Source organism: Oncorhynchus masou, chromosome 10, assembly GCF_036934945.1.
Source record: "Oncorhynchus masou masou isolate Uvic2021 chromosome 10, UVic_Omas_1.1, whole genome shotgun sequence".
In the NCBI taxonomy this organism is placed as follows: Eukaryota; Metazoa; Chordata; class Actinopteri; order Salmoniformes; family Salmonidae; genus Oncorhynchus; species Oncorhynchus masou.
The window spans coordinates 11,458,584-11,475,598 of record NC_088221.1 but is presented as its reverse complement, the minus strand read 5'-3'; the positions used below and the strand labels follow the sequence as shown (position 1 = coordinate 11,475,598).

The 17,015-nt window shown below is 42.4% G+C and overlaps 1 pseudogene; it reads left to right on the top strand.

The window, feature by feature from the left end:
- The first annotated feature begins 339 nt into the window (after positions 1–339).
- Positions 340–16,737, top strand: LOC135547786 (rac GTPase-activating protein 1-like; annotated as a pseudogene).
- The last annotated feature ends 278 nt before the right edge of the window (positions 16,738–17,015 follow it).

The following is a 17,015-nucleotide window of genomic DNA, read 5'->3' as shown; positions in this document are numbered from 1 at the left end:
TGTTGGCTCACTACTCCACTATGCCATTTTGCTTTTGTTCAGTTCAGAACATTACAGCCCCTAAAAAGATGTGACAACGCAAAATGTTGAATGGTACACAGTATGGCTTCAGACATGTTGTCACTTGAGATACATTTCAAGACGTATTCCATTCTAATGCGTCAAACTAAAAGACATGTTCATGTGTGAGTGGTTGTGAGATGTTATGGCCAAATCTTGCAATTCGCATGTACACATTTCATGTCATGGCATATTCTCTTTTTTTGTTATATCATTATACATATTTGGAACATAGAATGATGTCTAACACAAGCCTTGTCACTTTGGTATTTTCTTTTCATGCCAGAAGTCATTGAAGTAGTGAAAAACTATGATGCCACCAAGAGGAAATGGCTACCTGCGGAGCTGGAGCTGAAGAGACACTAGGAGCTGATGGTGAAGTCAGACATAGCCCAGGTTGCCCTGCAGATTAAACTGAAAAAAATGTCGCAACCAGGTCAATGTGGAGATTAAGAAGCGCTATAAGCCCAAAGCAGACTTTCAGCACTTGGTATGGATCCCTTTAACTTTGTTAGGCTGTCCTATTGGAGCTCATGATTTAGACTTCGAGGTCAAGAATGACTGCCACATTATCATAGTACTTGTCCGATTGTTATTAGCACCATCATCTCGAACATCCCAACATGCTTCTCATAAACTGAAGCCACTTACAGTTTGTTGATCAATAAATGCATGGTTTATTTGGTTAATGTTGTACTTTCTGCAGTCTGTAAAATGATGGGATAAACTTTTACTTTAAATGTCATACAGTACATTCGGAAGGTATTCAGACCCCTTTACTTTTCCCACATTGTTAACTTATTCTAAAATGTATTGAATCGTTTTTTTCCTCATCAATCAACATACAATATCCTATAATGACAAAGCAAATATCACATTTACATAAGGATTCAGACCCTTTACTCAGTACTTTGTTGAAGCACATTTGTCAGTGATTACAGCACTGAGTCTTCTTGGGTATGTATTTGGGGAGATTCTCTCATTCTTCTCTGCAGATCCTCTCAAGATCTGTCAGGTTGGATGGGGAGCGTCACTGCACAGCTATTTTCACGTATCTTCAGAGATGTTTGATCGGGTTCAAGTCCGGCTCTGGCTATGTCCTGTTGGAAGGTGAACCTTCACCCCAGTCTGAGGTCTTGAGTGTTCTGGAGCAGGTTTTCATCAAGGAACTCTCTGTACTTTGCCCCGTTCATCTTTCCCTCAATCCTGACAAGTCTCCAAGCCCCTGCCGCTGAAAAACATCCACACAGTATGATGCTGCCAGCACCATGCTTCACTGTAGGGATGGTGGCAGGTTTCCTCCAGACGTGACACTTGACATTCAGGCCAGATAATCTTGTTTTCTAGGTATGAAAGTCCTTTAGGTGACTTTTGGCAAACTCCAAGCGAGCTGTCATGTGCCTTTTATTGAGGAGTGGCTTCCATTTGGAAACTACCATAGAGGCCTGATTGGTGAAGTGCTGCAGAGATGTTTGTCCTTCTGGAAGGTTCTCCCATCTCCATCAGAGTGACCATCAGGTTCTTGGTTACCTCCCTGACCAAGGCCCTTCTCCCCCAATTGCTCAGTTTGGCCGGACGGCCAGCTCTAGGAAAAGTCTTGGTGCTTCCAAACATCTTCCATTTAAGAATGATGGAGGCCACTGTGTTCTTGGGGACCTTCAATGCTGCAGACATTTTTTGGTACCCTTTCCCAGATTTGTGCCTCGACACAATCCTGTCTTTGAGCTCAATTTCGAGTCTCATAGCAAAGGGTCAGAATACTTATGTATATAAGGTATTTCTGTTTTTTTATTATTCATAAATGTGCAAACATTTCTAAAAACCTGATTTTGCTTTGTCATTATGGGGTATAGTGTGTAGATTGATGAGATTCTTTTCATTTTTTTAAAACCACTTTTAGAATAAGGCTGTAACTGAACAAAATTAGGAAAAAGTGAAGGGGTCTGAATATTTTCAGAATGCACTGTATATCCACACAGCAGCGACAATTGCAACTGATGTGTGATATACTGGTTCACGACAGGAAGTCCAATGCATGCCTGAATGATGAGCAGAGATTTATGCTGGCCAACTTCAACCACAGGGGAGCCAATGTCTCTCAACACAAGAGCAAACAATAGGCTACTACAAGTATAGTCATATCCCAGTTCTTTTTTAAATGACCTCATACTTTATTCATTTGGGTTTTGTTTCTTGATTTCTCATTCGATTATCTGTCATTGACGAGTCTTCATTTCCGTCTCACTCTGATATTAGTTATGATAGAACTGATGATGACACTTTATCACTGAAAATCCACATTTAAACCAAGATTAAATGATTTCATATGTACCCTTATATGACAGTGTAAAAGCTTGTGGCTTGTGGATGGTCCGTGTATCACTCTTTCACGTAGTGTTTCAATGTGTACAGGTCCTGGATATAACAGCGGTAAACCACTTAAGTCGAGGGCAAGAGAAAAAAGGGTAAGTGTGGACCAGAGGAGGCTAGTGGGAGGAGCTATAGGAGGATGGGCTCATTGTAATGGCTGGAATGGATTTAATGGAACGGAGTTAAATGTTGTTTCCATATGTTTGATGTGTTTTGTTACCAATCCATCCTCCCACCAGCCTCCTATGGTGTGGACCTCTTGAGGTTTAAGTTATGATTTATTTTGATAGATCTTTGACCCATGTCCTGAAATTTTGGGCATTCCAAGCTATCTTCCATGACACCGAATGCAGGTGTAAAAATGATTAACGATTAACTGAATTGTTCAAGTTGAAAATTGATTCTTTGTCCTTTGTTTCAAAATTGATGCTTCTGGTTTTACACTAAATATTTTACTAATAAGTATTTGCCTTCACAATGCAAAAAGCAGTCCAGTTTTCTGAATGTTATTTGAACCACCTGGAGTGGAACTAAGGACTTTTTACCAGGGAGACAGTTACTTGGTTCAGCCAGTCTATCTTAAGCCCTTGGCACAAAAACATGAGTTTATTTTTAGTTCAAACATATAGATTCATTTGATCAGCCGGTCGTCAGGTCTTTGACAATAAATCATTAGACATTGTGTGGGACAGAAATAACCTTACTGGATAATCAATTAACAGTGATCCCTTAATATACACCATGATTTGTCTAGTGTTACAGTTACCAAAACATTAATGCGAAATCATCTGATGTGTTCCTGGCCATTGTGTCCCTTTAGTTGGGCCTAGTGTGTTGTCACTTCCTATTAGCTGGCGTATTCATCAAGCCCTCTGCTCAGCGTCATCCTCTCAGTGCACAGAGCAGCACACCCGTCTGCTCAGGTGGAAATAGCACAGGACCATTCACATTGTGCGTCCCAAATGGCACCCTATTCCCTATATAGTTAACTACACTATATATACAAAAGTATGTGGACACCCCTTTAAATGAGTTGATTTGGCTATTTCAGCCACACCCATTGCTGACAGGTGTGTAAAATAGAGGACACAGCCAACTTTAAACATCTGCTATCTGAGCAGCTAACCGATCGCTGCAGCTGTACATAGTCCATCGGTAAATAGCCCACCCTATTTACCTACCTAATCCCCATACTGTTTTTATTTATTTACTTTTCTGCTCTTTTGCACACCAGTATCTCTACCTGCACATGACCATCTGACCATTTATCAGCCCAGTGTTAATCTGCTAAATTGTAATTATTCGCCTACCTCCTCATGCCTTTTGCACACAGTGTATAGACTCTTTTTTTTCCCTTTTTTTCTCTACTGTGTTATTGACTTGTTTATTGTTTACTCCATGTGTAACTCTGTTGTTGTCTGTTCACACCGCTATGCTTTATCTTGGCCAGGTCGCAGTTGTAAGTGAGAACTTGTTCTCAACTAGCCTACCTGGTTAAATAAAGGTGAAATAAATAAAAAATAAAATCTCCATAGCCAAACATTGGCCGTAGAATGGCCTTTACTGAAGAGCTCAGTGACTTTCAACATGTTACCGTCATAGGATGCCACCTTTCCTGTAAGTGCTGTTATTGTGAAGTGGAAACATCAAGGAGCAACAATGGCACAGTTGAGAAGTGGTAGGCCCCACAAGCTCACGGAACGGGACCGTCAAGCATGTAGCGCGTAAAAATCGTCTGTCCTCGGTTGCAACACTCACTACCGAGTTTCAAAATGCCTCTGGAAGCCACGTCAGCACAATAACTGTTCGTCGGGAGCTTCATGAAATGGGTTTCCATGGCCGAGCAGCCGCACACAAGCCTAAGATCACCATGCGCAATGCCAAGCATCTCCTGGAGTGGTGTAAAGCTCTCCCCCATTGGACTCTGGAGCAGTGGAAACGTGTTCTCCATTTGGCAGTCCGGCAGACGAATCTGAGTTTGGAGGATGCCAGGAGAATGCCACGCACCCGAATGCATAGTGCATTCTGTTTTTCATGATTTGGGCTAGGCCCCTGAGATCCAGTGAAAACAAATCTTAACACTACAGCATACAATGACATTCTAGACGATTCTGTACTTCCAACTTTGTGGCAACAGTTTGGGGAAGGCCCTTTCCTGTTTCAACATGACAATGCCCCCGTGCACAAAGCGATGTCCAAACAGAAATGGTTTGTTGAGATCCGTGTGGAAGAACTTGACTGGCCTGCACAGAGCCCTGACCTCAACCCCATCAAACACCTTTTGGATGAATTTGAACGCCAACTGCGAGCTAGGTCTAATCGCACAACTTCAGTGTCCAACCTAACTAATGCTCTTGTGGCTGAATGGAATCAAGTTCCCATAGCAATGTTACAACATCAAGTGGAAAGCCTTAACAGAATAATGGAGGCTGTAATAGCAGCAAAGGGGGGGCCAACTCCATATTAATGCCCATGATTTTAAAATTAGATGTTCAATGAGCAGGTGTCCACATACTTTTGGTCAGGTAGTGTATATACACTGGGTGTACAAAACATTAAGGACGCCTGCTCTTTCCATGACACAGACTGACTAGGTGAATCCAGGTGAAAGCTATGATCCCTTATTGGTGTCACCTTTTTAAATCCACTTCAATCAGTGTAGAGGTGGCAGGTAGCCTAACGGTTAGAACATTGGGCCAGTAACCGAAAGGTCACTGGTTTGAATACCTGAGCCTTCGAGGTGCCCTTGAGCAAGGCAGTTAACTCTAACTGGGCGCCTTACTACTAAGGTTGACCATGTAAAACAACAATTTCACTGCACCTATCTGGTGTATGTGACAATAAAACAAGTTTTATTTTATTAATTTTTTTACTACTTTTAGTGCAGGAAGGAATATGGTATCATCTGGGATGTAGCCTTTCTGACTGCCTTGTCACATTTTTTTCTCCTCCCACATGCACTGTAGAGATCACTTCACTCTGAGGGAGCAACGACTACTCAGCACTGTGTGAGTTCATTCAATATGAGTAGGCCCACTAATTAATCTTGAAAATGGCAAGTGTTTCATACTTTTAATCAGGAAGTTGAGACTACGATTGTGAAAGCAACCGTCACAAACCCAGAGACTTTCCGGCAAGAGCATTTGGAAAGGACAATAAAAGCCTACTTAACTCAATCCCTGTGGCTCAAGCTGTTTTTCCCCAATTCCCATGCAATAAAATTGTCAATGTTCTTGACTCCCAATGATGAAATCACTGATGACCCTGAAACCACCGTGGAGCTCGACACCATAGCAGGGATGGAAATGACCACCACCACAGAGCCCAGACTCAAACGGGTCTTCACTCCCACTTTGAGACACTACTTCCTGTCTTAACCTGTTGAAACTCTAGGGGCGCAATTTCATTTTTGGATGAAAAACGTTCCCATTTTAAACAAGTTATTTTGTCACAAAAAAATGCTCGACTATGCATATAATTGATAGCTTTCGAAAGAAAACACTCTGACGTGTCCAGAACTGCAAAGATATTTTCTGTGCGTGCCCTAGAACGCGAACTTCAGGCAAAACAAAGATGAGACGGCATCCAGGAAATGAGCAGGATTTTTGAGGCTCTGTTTTCCATTGTCTCCTTATATGGCTGTGAATGCGAGAGGAGTGAGTCTGCCCTTTCTGTCGTTTCCCCAAGGTGTCTGCAGCATTGTGACGTATTTGTAGGCATATCATTGGAAGATTGACCATAAGAGACCACATTTACCAGGTGTCCGCCCGGTGTCCTGCGCCGAAATTGGTGCGCAAAAGTCAGCTGCAAGTATTTTTCCATGGAATTTAGAGAAGAATACAGGCTTCCACGAACGATATATCAATGAAGAGATATGTGAAAAAACACCTTGAGGATTGATTCCAAACAACGTTTGCCATGTTTCGGTCGATATTATGGAGTTAATTCGGAAAAAGTTTGACGTTGTAGGTGACTGAATTTTCGGTTCGTTTCGGTAGCCAAATGTGATGTACAAAACGGAGCGATTTCATCTTCACACAGACGCTTTCAGGAAAAACTGCACATTTGCTATGTAACTGAGAGTCTCCTCATTGAAAACATCCGAAGCTCTTCAAAGGTAAATGATTTTATTTATTTGGTTATCTGGTTTTTGTGAAAATGTTGCGTGCTAAATGCTAGCTTAGCATACTCTTACACAAATTAGTGAATTGCTATGGTTCAAAAGCAGATTTTGAAAATCTGAGATGACAGTGTTGTTAAGAAAAGGCTAAGCTTGAGAGTAGGCGCATTATTTTCATTTTATTTGCGATTTTCAGAAATCGTTAATGTTGTGTTATGCTAATGAGCCTGAGGCTTTAGTCACGATCCCGGATCCGGGATGGGGAGTTTCAAGAAGTTAAAACAGTAAGAACTGTCTCATTGATACCATCTTCTCATGTTAAACAACAGTTGAAGTCGGAAGTTTACATACACCTTAGCCAAATACATTTAAACTCAGGTTTTCACAATTCCTGACATTTAATCCTAGTAAAAATTCTCTGTCTTAGGTCAGTTAGGATCACCACTTTATTTTAAGAATGTGAAATGTTGATTTATTTCAGCTTTTATTTCTTTCATCACATACCCAGTGGGTCAGAAGTTTACATATTAGTATTTGGTAGCATTGCCTTTAAATTGTTTAAATTGGGTCAAATGTTTCGGGTAGCCTTCCACAAGCTTCCCACAATAAGTTGGGTGAATTTTGGCCCATTCCTCCTGACAGAGATGGTGTAACTGAGTCAGGTTTGTAGGCCTCCTTGCTCGCACATGCTTTTTCAGTTCTGCCAACAAATATTCTATAGGATTGAGGTCAGGGCTTTGTGATGGCCACTCTAATACTTTGACTTTGTTGTTTCTTAAGCCATTTTGCCACAACTTTGGAAGTATGCTTGTGGTCATTGTCCATTTGGAAGACCCATTTGCGACCAAGCTTTAACTACCTGACTGATGTCCTGAGATGTTACTTCAATATATCCACATCATTTTCCCCTCATGATGTCATCTATTTTTCATGATGCCATCTATTTTTTTGAAGTGCACCAGTCCCTCAAGCAACAAAGCACCCCCACAACATGATGCTGCCAAACAGTTCTATTTTTGTTTCATCAGACCAGAGGACATTTCTCCAAAAAGTACGATCTTTGTCCCTGTAATATTTGTGTTGTGGAGAAATGACCAGGCAGGAGACGGGAGTACAGTTAGTTTTCGTTTAGTCGAAACCCCTCGTGCTCTACAGTTCCCGGCACCCCAGTGCGCATGTGCATTTCCTATTAGGTGTATTAACGTAACACTGCCGTAATGCATTACTGCTTAGTAACAGCACAGTAACTAATATAAACAGATGTAGATCCCAGATACTACACTCCTCCCCCATAGTGTTTAACTCCCAGAGAACAAGGTAAATATGTTAGGTAAGTACTAATGCAATATCTGAACAATGCATTCTTAAACATTTTTCAACTACTGGGTTGAAGCAGACTTTTCAGAGCCCAGCACAAATCCAGGGGATTATTCTGCCCCGAAGATGGAGTTTGTGTCCTAATAACTCGCCCAGGTAATGTCCATTTTCTTTCCTTTTATCTAGGACATATTAAAGTGTTTGTTTTACTGTCTGTTACCTCCTTAACCAGCTCAACTCACAGGTCAAGCTTTTGAGGTGCCCTTTGCTGTCGAATAGGATATCTCCGCTCCTCCTGGGCTTCCTGTGGTGGGCCAGGTTCGGGTGGAAGGTCAGGCTCTGTCTCTCCCGTACGTCCACAGTCAGGAGAATAGTCCTGGGGGTCGTTATTGTTCTTGTTCTTTCGGCATGTCTCTGCTGGGGCGTTGGACCGTAGCAGATGATCCACGTGAACGTTGACCTGTCGATGACCAATTTGAACTTGGTAAGTCAAAGGTCCTCTGCGTTGCAAGATCACACCTGAGTTCCACAGGCGCTTAGGGTGTCTGAAATCACGTACCATCACCCTCTCTTCCTCCTTGAATTCTCGGACAGTCTTTGAGTGTCTGTCATGAGCTTTCTTCTGCTGTAGCTGGTGTTTTGCCACAGTGCTTGACAAGTCTGGTTTCAACAATGTCAGGCGGGTACGTGGTTGGCGTTTCAGAAACAGTTCAGCTGGTGTACATTCCGTTCCTGTGTGTGGTGTGTTACGGTAAGTAAACAGGAACCGGGGAAGCCTTTGGTGGATGGGCACAGACTGAACCTCGAGTCTAGTCCAGGCCTTCTTAAAGGTTTGCACGGCTCTCTCCTCTGCTCCGTTTGATGCCGGATGGTAAGGTGGTGACAGGATGTGCCTTACTCCGTTGTTCTTGAGAAACATTTCAAAATCGTTTGACGTGAACAGAGGGCCATTGTCCGATACGAGCTCCTTGACTAGTCCAAAGGATGCAAACAGGTGTCTGAGAAGATTGATGGTCTTCTCAGCTGTGGTCAGTTGAGTAGGGAACACTTCCATCCACTTGGAATGGACATCGACGACAACAAGGAAATGTTGCTTGTCAATTTCGGCGTAATCCACATGGATGCGTTCCCAATGTGTAGCAGCCCAGGACCATGGATGAAGAGGTGCAGCAGCAGGCTTGTTGCGAACAGCTTCACAAGGTGAGCAGTGGCCTACATGCTTTTGAATGTCCTGATCCAGTCCAGGCCACCACAGATAACTGCGAGCGAGTGCTTTCATTCGAGTGATCCCTGGATGTCCCTCATGCAGGTCAGATAGCAGTCTCCTCTGGAATTTGTGAGGTACCACCACCCTTGATCCCCACAGAACACACCCTTGATCAGTGGACAACTGGTCTTTCTTGTCGATGAATGGACGAAGGTTATCGTCATTTACGAAGGTTGGCCAACCACCTAATGTTAAGTCCAAGACTTTGGAAAGCACTGGGTCTTTCCTTGTTTCCTCTGCTATGTCAGAAGCAGATATGGGCAGTTGATCAATGAGAGAGATCTGCTCTATCATCTTCACTGTCAGAGTCACTATTGCACGGTAGTCTCGATAGTGCATCGGCATTTGCGTGATCACTGGATCGTCTGTACTCAATCTCGTAGTCGTAGGCTAACAATATCAGAGCCCAACGTTGCATTCGAAGTGCAGCAAGGGTTGGTATAGCTGATTTTGGTCCAAGGATGGCCAACAGAGGCTTGTGATCTGTCAGCAGTTGGAACTTCCTTCCATAGAGGTATTTGTGAAACTTCTTCACTCCGAATATTATGCTCAGGGCTTCCTTCTCAATTTGAGCATAATTTTTCTCACTTGGTGACAGAGTCCGTGATGCAAATGCAATAGGGTGTTCTTCACCTGTCGGTAGAACATGTGAGATGACGGCTCCTACTCCGTATGGAGATGCATCACACGCGAGTCTCAGCTTCATCTCTGTGTTATAGTGGGCATGCCACATGCTCTTTAGCAGACGCTGTTTGCAAGTCTTGAATGCTTCTTCACATTGTGGGGACCAATTACACTTTGTATCGGCCTGCAGCAGTTGGTGAAGCGGATGCAACAATGTGGACAAGTTTGCCACAAACTTTCCGTAATAGTTCAGGAGCCCCAAAAATGACCTCAGCTCTGAGATATTTGTGGGTGCTGGTGCGTTTACGATTGCTTCCACCTTGCTGTTGGTTGGGTGCAGGCCTTGTGCATCAATCTTGTATCCGAGATACTCCACTGAGTCCTGGAGGAACTCACACTTGCTGCGTTTCATTCTCACTCCGTATTTCTCCAGTCTTGACATTACTTTGTCCAGCACTACAAGGTGCTCTCCAATGGTTGGTGCTGACACGAGGATGTTGTCCATGAAGCACACAACATGGTCTATACCGTCCAAGATCTGATCCATTGTTTGTTGGAATATCGCTGGAGCTGTCGAGATTCCATAGGCCAACCGATTGAATCTGAATAGCCCCTTGTGTGTATTGATGGTCAGATACTGTTCTGCCTTCGGATCCAGCTTCAGTTGCTGATAAGCGAATGCCAGATCCAGCTTACTGAAAACCTTCCCACCAGCCAGAGTGGCAAACAGATCTTCAGCGTTTGGTAGTGGATATTCCTCTGGTAGTATGCAGCGATTTACTGTGACCTTGAAGTCACCGCACATTCTGACGGTCTTGTCTTTCTTTGGGACTACAACAATCGGAGCTGCCCAGTCGCTCCTCGCTACTTTCGTGAATCTGTTATTCTTCTGTAGGTGGTCCAGTTCCTTCTCTACTGCTTCCTTAAGAGCATAGGGAACTGGACGTGGTTTGTGAAAGATAGGCTTGGTTCCTTCTTGCACTCTGACTTTTGCTGTGAAGTCTTGTATTTCACCGTAGCCATCTTTGAAAAGTTCTTTGTGCTTCTCCAGTATGTTAGTGAGTGTAGCCTGACTCACTGGTTTGTCATTTCTCAGACTGAAGATTTCTCCCCAGTTCAACTTGATCTTTTGTAGCCAGTTTCTGCCTAGCAAGGGTGATTTTTCTCCTTTAACAATGACAAGCGGTAGCGTCCACTCCTTCCCCTCATACCGGACTGGTACCTGGATCTGCCCTAACACAGGAATAGTGTCACCAGTGTATGAAGAAAGGAGGATGGACGCGGGCTGAAGAGGGCACTCTTTCAGATTTTCTTTGTAGAGTCTCTCTGGAACCAGAGATACAGACGCTCCGGTGTCCAGCTGCATTTTTACTGGGTTTCCCGCTAACTCCAGGTTGAGATAGATTCCATCTTTTAGTTGTTGAGCTGTGTACACTGTGAACAGTTCCACTACTGTTTCAGTTGTACCTTCCTCTTCTTGTGCTGCGTCTGACACTTTGTGCACTCTTGCTGTGCGTTTTGAGGCCTTACACACTCTCTGTAAATGTCCAACCTATCCACAATTGTGGCACTTTTCATTTTGGAATCGACATTCACTGTGCTGATGATTATCTCCCCCACATCTGTAGCAACTTGGCTTAGACCTTTGAGATGTGGGCTGCTTTGTTCTTGTGTAACCTTGAGGACGGGACTGAAAAAAGTGTGACTTTTGTGAGCTTTTTCCACCACGTGCATCACTGACCTTGTGAACACCTTTCTGACGTTCTGCATGTCCCGATAGCTCAATAGTATCCCTGTGGGCAAGCTCGAGTCCAAGTGCTATATCACAGACTTTCTTAAAGGTCAGGTCCTTCTCTGACAGAAGCCTTCTGTGATATTCTTCACCTGTGAGACCACATACAAACTTGTCTCGGAGAGCATCATCAAGAAATCGTGCAAACTAATATGTACTTGCCAGCCTTTTCAAAGCAAGGATGTCGTCAGCCACGGTTTCACCTTGACTCTGGTGACGTTGGTAAAATCTGAAACGTTCTGCAATGAGAATTGGCTTAGGCTTGAAATACCTTGAAAGAGTTTCAGTCAGTTCTGCATAGTTCAACTCCACTGCTTTCATTGGTTCAATGAGACCTTTCAGCAATCCATACTCAGTTGGACCCAAAACACTGAGAAATACGTCTGCTTTCTTTCCATCTTTGATTTCATTTGCAGCCAGCCAACGCTCAAAACGCTCCAAATAGGAATCAAAATCCTCTTTTGTAGCCTCAAACTCTGGTACTCGACCAATGGTTGCCATTTTCACAGTTAATTGTTCAGTTTCCTTATTCCTTAATTTTCATCTAATTCTTCACTTCAGAAGTTTCTGCGATTACTTCATTCACTGCACTCATTTGTAATAATGTGCACACTGTGTTACGTTCCTTCTTCCTTTTTCTTTTCTTGCCAATATTTCTCCACTGAGATCGCCTAATTTCAATGGGTTCAATGAGTTTTTTTTTATTTTATTTAACCACTAGAGGGCAGTGTCGCTATTCTGGACTCCAATAGTCTTGCTACTTGGCAGCTCCTGAATACTGTACTAGCAGTGCTAGCAGTGCTTAGCCTTCTCTACTGGCGAAAGAAAATAAAAAATAACTGACGAATTACATAATTATTTTGAGTTTCATTACTCACGCAACATTCTTCCCTTCAAGCAATGTCCGTTTATGTAGTTTAACCACCTCGTCGCCACTGTAATATTTGTGTTGTGGAGAAATGACCAGGCAGGAGACGGGAGTACAGTTAGTTTTCGTTTAGTCGAAACCCCTCGTGCTCTACAGTTCCCGGCACCCCAGTGCGCATGTGCATTTCCTATTAGGTGTAGTAACGTAACACTGCCGTAATGCATTACTGCTTAGTAACAGCACAGTAACTAATATAAACAGATGTAGATCCCAGATACTACAGTCCCCATGTGTAGTTGGAAACCGTAGTCTGGCTTTTTTATGGCGGTTTTGGAGCAGTGGCATCTTCCTTGCTGAGCGGCCTTTCAGGTTATGTCGATATAGAGCTCGTTTTACTGTGGATATAGATACTTTTGTACCGGTTTCCTCCAGCATCTTCACAAGGTCCCTTGCTGTTGTTCTGGGATTGATTTGCACTTTTCGCACCAAAGTACATTCATCTCTAGGAGACAGAATGCATCTTCTTCCTGAGCGGTATGACGGCTGCGTGGTCCCATGGTGTTTATACTTGCGTACTATTGTTTGTACAGATGAACATGGTACATGCAGGCATTTGGAATTTGCTCCCAAGAATTAACTAGACATGTGGAGATCTACAATTTCTTTTGATTTTCCCATGATGTCAAGCAGAGGCACTGATTTTGAAGGTGGACCTTGAAATACATCCACAGGTACACCTCCAATTTACTCAAATGTTGTCAATTAGCCTATCAGAAGCTTCTAAAGCCATGACATAATTTTCTGGAATTTTCCAAGCTGTTTAAAGGCACAGTCAACTTAGTGCATGTAAACTTCTGACCCACTGGAATTGTGATACAGTGAATTATAAGTGAAATAATCTGTCTGTAAACAATTGTTGGAAAACATACTTGCGTCATGCACAAAGTAGATGTTCTAACCGACTTGACAAAATTATAGTTTGTTAACAAGAAATTTGTGGAGTAGTTGAAAAGCGAGTTTTAATGACTCCAACCTAAGTGTATGTAAACTTCCAACTTCAACTGTACACAGCGACTCTTGAATATAAATTGTTAGTACTATTTAGAATATGTATAGCACTTTTAACCGTCTGGGCTCTATTCAGTTGATTAGTCCAGATACGTGTGAGCCATGTCGGAAGAGGATCCAGTTCGGATAGATGGCCATGAAGTCCAGGGACTGCTTTGTGGAAGCTCATCCCGAATGTAAACAGAAGTGCCTGAACTACTCTGTCTCTGCCTCATGTGGAGCTCATGGATCTGAAGTACCTCAACTCAATATTCCCAAAAGTTCCAACCTTGCTTTGTTCTGTTTGTTAAAAATGAGCATTTCTCATTCATTTGCAGGACATGTTAGAGAGCTTTGCCCCACCTACCCAGCTTAGGATCCCTCAGATAATTGTTCAGTGCGTGAATGAAATTGAGAAAAGAGGATTGGAGGAGCAATATTATTCTCAATCTGGAATAGTTTCTATTCAGACACATTTATATTTGACTAGTTATCAGCATGTTTGACTTCCTCTTCTCTCTGTTGTTGCAGAAAGGCATTTAACGTGTTCCTGGGGGTGAGCGTATGGTGAAGCAGCATGCCCAGAGTGGATGACATACACCTAATTTCCTGAGGAAACTGAAGGATTCTCTCATCACCTTCAGGTTGTATAGAACCTTCTTGGAGGCCTGTGGTATGTGATCACTTTTAATGACAGGGTTGGGGTCAATTCGGAATTACTGAATTTAATTAAATTCAAACAATGAATTTGAATTGGCTACACCTCACAGCAAGCATAATTTGTATTGCATTTGAATTGAAGGAAGCAGAATTGAATTCAAAGCAATTCAAAGTAATTTAACTGAGATGTGAAACATGAACGTTTCATTCAGTTGACAAGAGGATAGGCCACTTATTATTGGAAAGCATACAACAAATAAAGACTATGATGATGTGTAGAATAAATATGCCTTTTGAATTTTGTTTCACAGTCATCAGGGAGTTGTCAAATATTACAACAATAACCATCTACCCTAAATGGGTCAGGTTAACGCATTCTCCAACACTTGGTACCTAAGGGTTTGCGAGGCGATTTTGAGATGCTCATTAAAAAATCCATCCATGAGCGTTACTGCCAATTTACATAGCTCAGATACTTTAGTGTGGCTTCAAACCAGAGGCCAAATCACTGTAAATGTTTGAGTGCAACACTCAGAAATCCTACTTTACACACTCAGGGTCGAGTCCTAACTTCCACTTAATTCAAATTCTCACTTCGTCTCCCAATGACATCAAAATGCATGACTATAAAGTGAAAATTCTACTTAAGTGGAAGTTATGCTTTGCCCAACACAATGAACAGTCACAGGGTAATTTCTTGGGGTGTGACCAATTCAAAAATGTAATTGTAATTAAAGGAACGCCCCCCCCCCACCCCCCACCAGAGGAATTTGACGCCACTATTTTAACGTAATTTCCTGTCCTAGAGAGGAAATGCACGTTTCGGTTCCACCTTCGAATTCAGAATTGACCCTAACCCTGTTTAATGATAATCAATTACCCTATGGCTGTTTATAAACTTCCACTTAAGTAGAATTTTCACTTTAGCTTGAAAATTAGGATTCCCCCTGAGTGTGTGAAGCAGGATTTCTTAGTGTTGCACGCAAAGTGATTTGGCCTATGGTTTGAAGCCACACTAAAGTATCTAAACTATGTAATCTACATGAATATAATGATTGATGCAATGCATTTGGCAGTAATGCTCATGGATGGATTTGTAATGAGCATCTCAAAATCACCTCGCAAACCTTTAGGTATCAAGCGCTGGAGAATGTTTACACTTAACCTCATCCATTCAGGGCAGATGGTTATTTCCTTGTTGTAATATGACTCCCTGATAACTGTAAAACTCCCTGATGACTATAAAAATATCAACACTCAATATTTCTCCCAGCCCAGTTTGTCTACTTCCAGCATATTAATTTCAATCTTATATATGGTCTTGAGTGAAGAGTAAGTGGTAATTTGTGGCATGCTGGGAATGAGCCCATTTAAATCAGTCTCTCTCGCTCTCTGCCTCAAAGCCGATTGACTTCAGGACATAACACCAACCCTTTTGTAAATTGCATTGAGATGTCTGAAGGAGCCCAGGGCATTTGCCATCCACAAAACGACTAATGCTACAAAGAACTATAATGTATCTCTAGAGGCCTTCTGAGTCATAATGGAGTGAGTGAATCAACAAAGAGATAATTGCCAGAGGGAGTGTAGATTATTTTGAGGTATAATGTTATTGTATGTCTCTCAGCATTTTTCTCTGCTGTTCTTTGTCCTAAGGGCCTCACTGATGGGTTGTGTATCGCTTACAGAGATTACAGATGACGACAACAGCACAGCAATCATTTACCAGGCCATAGCAGATCTGCCAAAGCCTAACAGAGACACACTGGTTTTCCTCATGCTGTATCTGCCGAAGTAACACCCAAGGGTGATGGGATACCTCCCTGTGTCTTTAGAGTGATTTTTTTTTTTCCCGAGAGGGTACTATTTCCTCAATTTACAGTTCCATAAATGACGAATCCCATAACTTGTCAAGAAATTGAGCAAAATTGGACTACTCTTGCAATAACCTGCATCTGAGTGAACAGGAAGTTTATATTCAATAAGAGGTTAATGTCTTCTTAATAAGTTTATTGCACACTGCCTTACTGCCCACTGTAGAGTCCTGCAGAGCCCCTTGTGTCAAATGGACCAGAACAGAACAATTTGTCCAGGATGTTTGGACCAACCATTTTGGGACATGGAATGACAGAGCCTTTCCCCACGACCCTTATGAGAGAAACAAACACTAAGCCAAAAGGTGGGCACTGTCTTGTGTATAAATGTCATGTAATTTTGATCTTCACTATTTCACAGTGTTTCAGTATTTAAAAAAATATATCAAGTGTCACATTGATTATTTCCATTGATCTGGTCCTTTCAGTGCTGTAACATTTCTGCAATGCTACCCATGTAGATGCATGCAGTATGTGTAATGCCTCTGCATTTGTGAACCAGGTTACTGTCGATTTCATCATCTATCTCAGATCACAGGCCGAATGCTGTCGTTCCCTGCTGAGAACTGAAAACGCCACCTCATAGTGTAGAACCAGGTTATATCAGTGATCGATGCCAATGTCAGCCACAGCATAGACAGAGGGCAAACAAACAACCTGACACCAACACTCAGCTGCTGCGTGCTATTGAAAAACTCCACCGTCAATGACTACTCAACAGCCCTTGCCGAAATGTAACCAGGGAGATGTCAGTTTTAATGTACACGATGCTGGATTAGGACAAAAGCTGAATCCTCATGGTGCCTCCAACACGTATCTACCATCGCTTCAGATCGTCTGTTTAACCCGCCGACTTCCCCTGAGCTGTGTAAATACCCTAAGACTCCTACCCATGGTTCCCTAAAAGGGCAGAATGAAGAATGCCTTCGATACGTAAAGGCCACTTTTATTTAATTCAAATTTTTTTGAAATCTTTTAACACTTTTGAAATTTGTCAAAATAGTTTTGCGGATGGC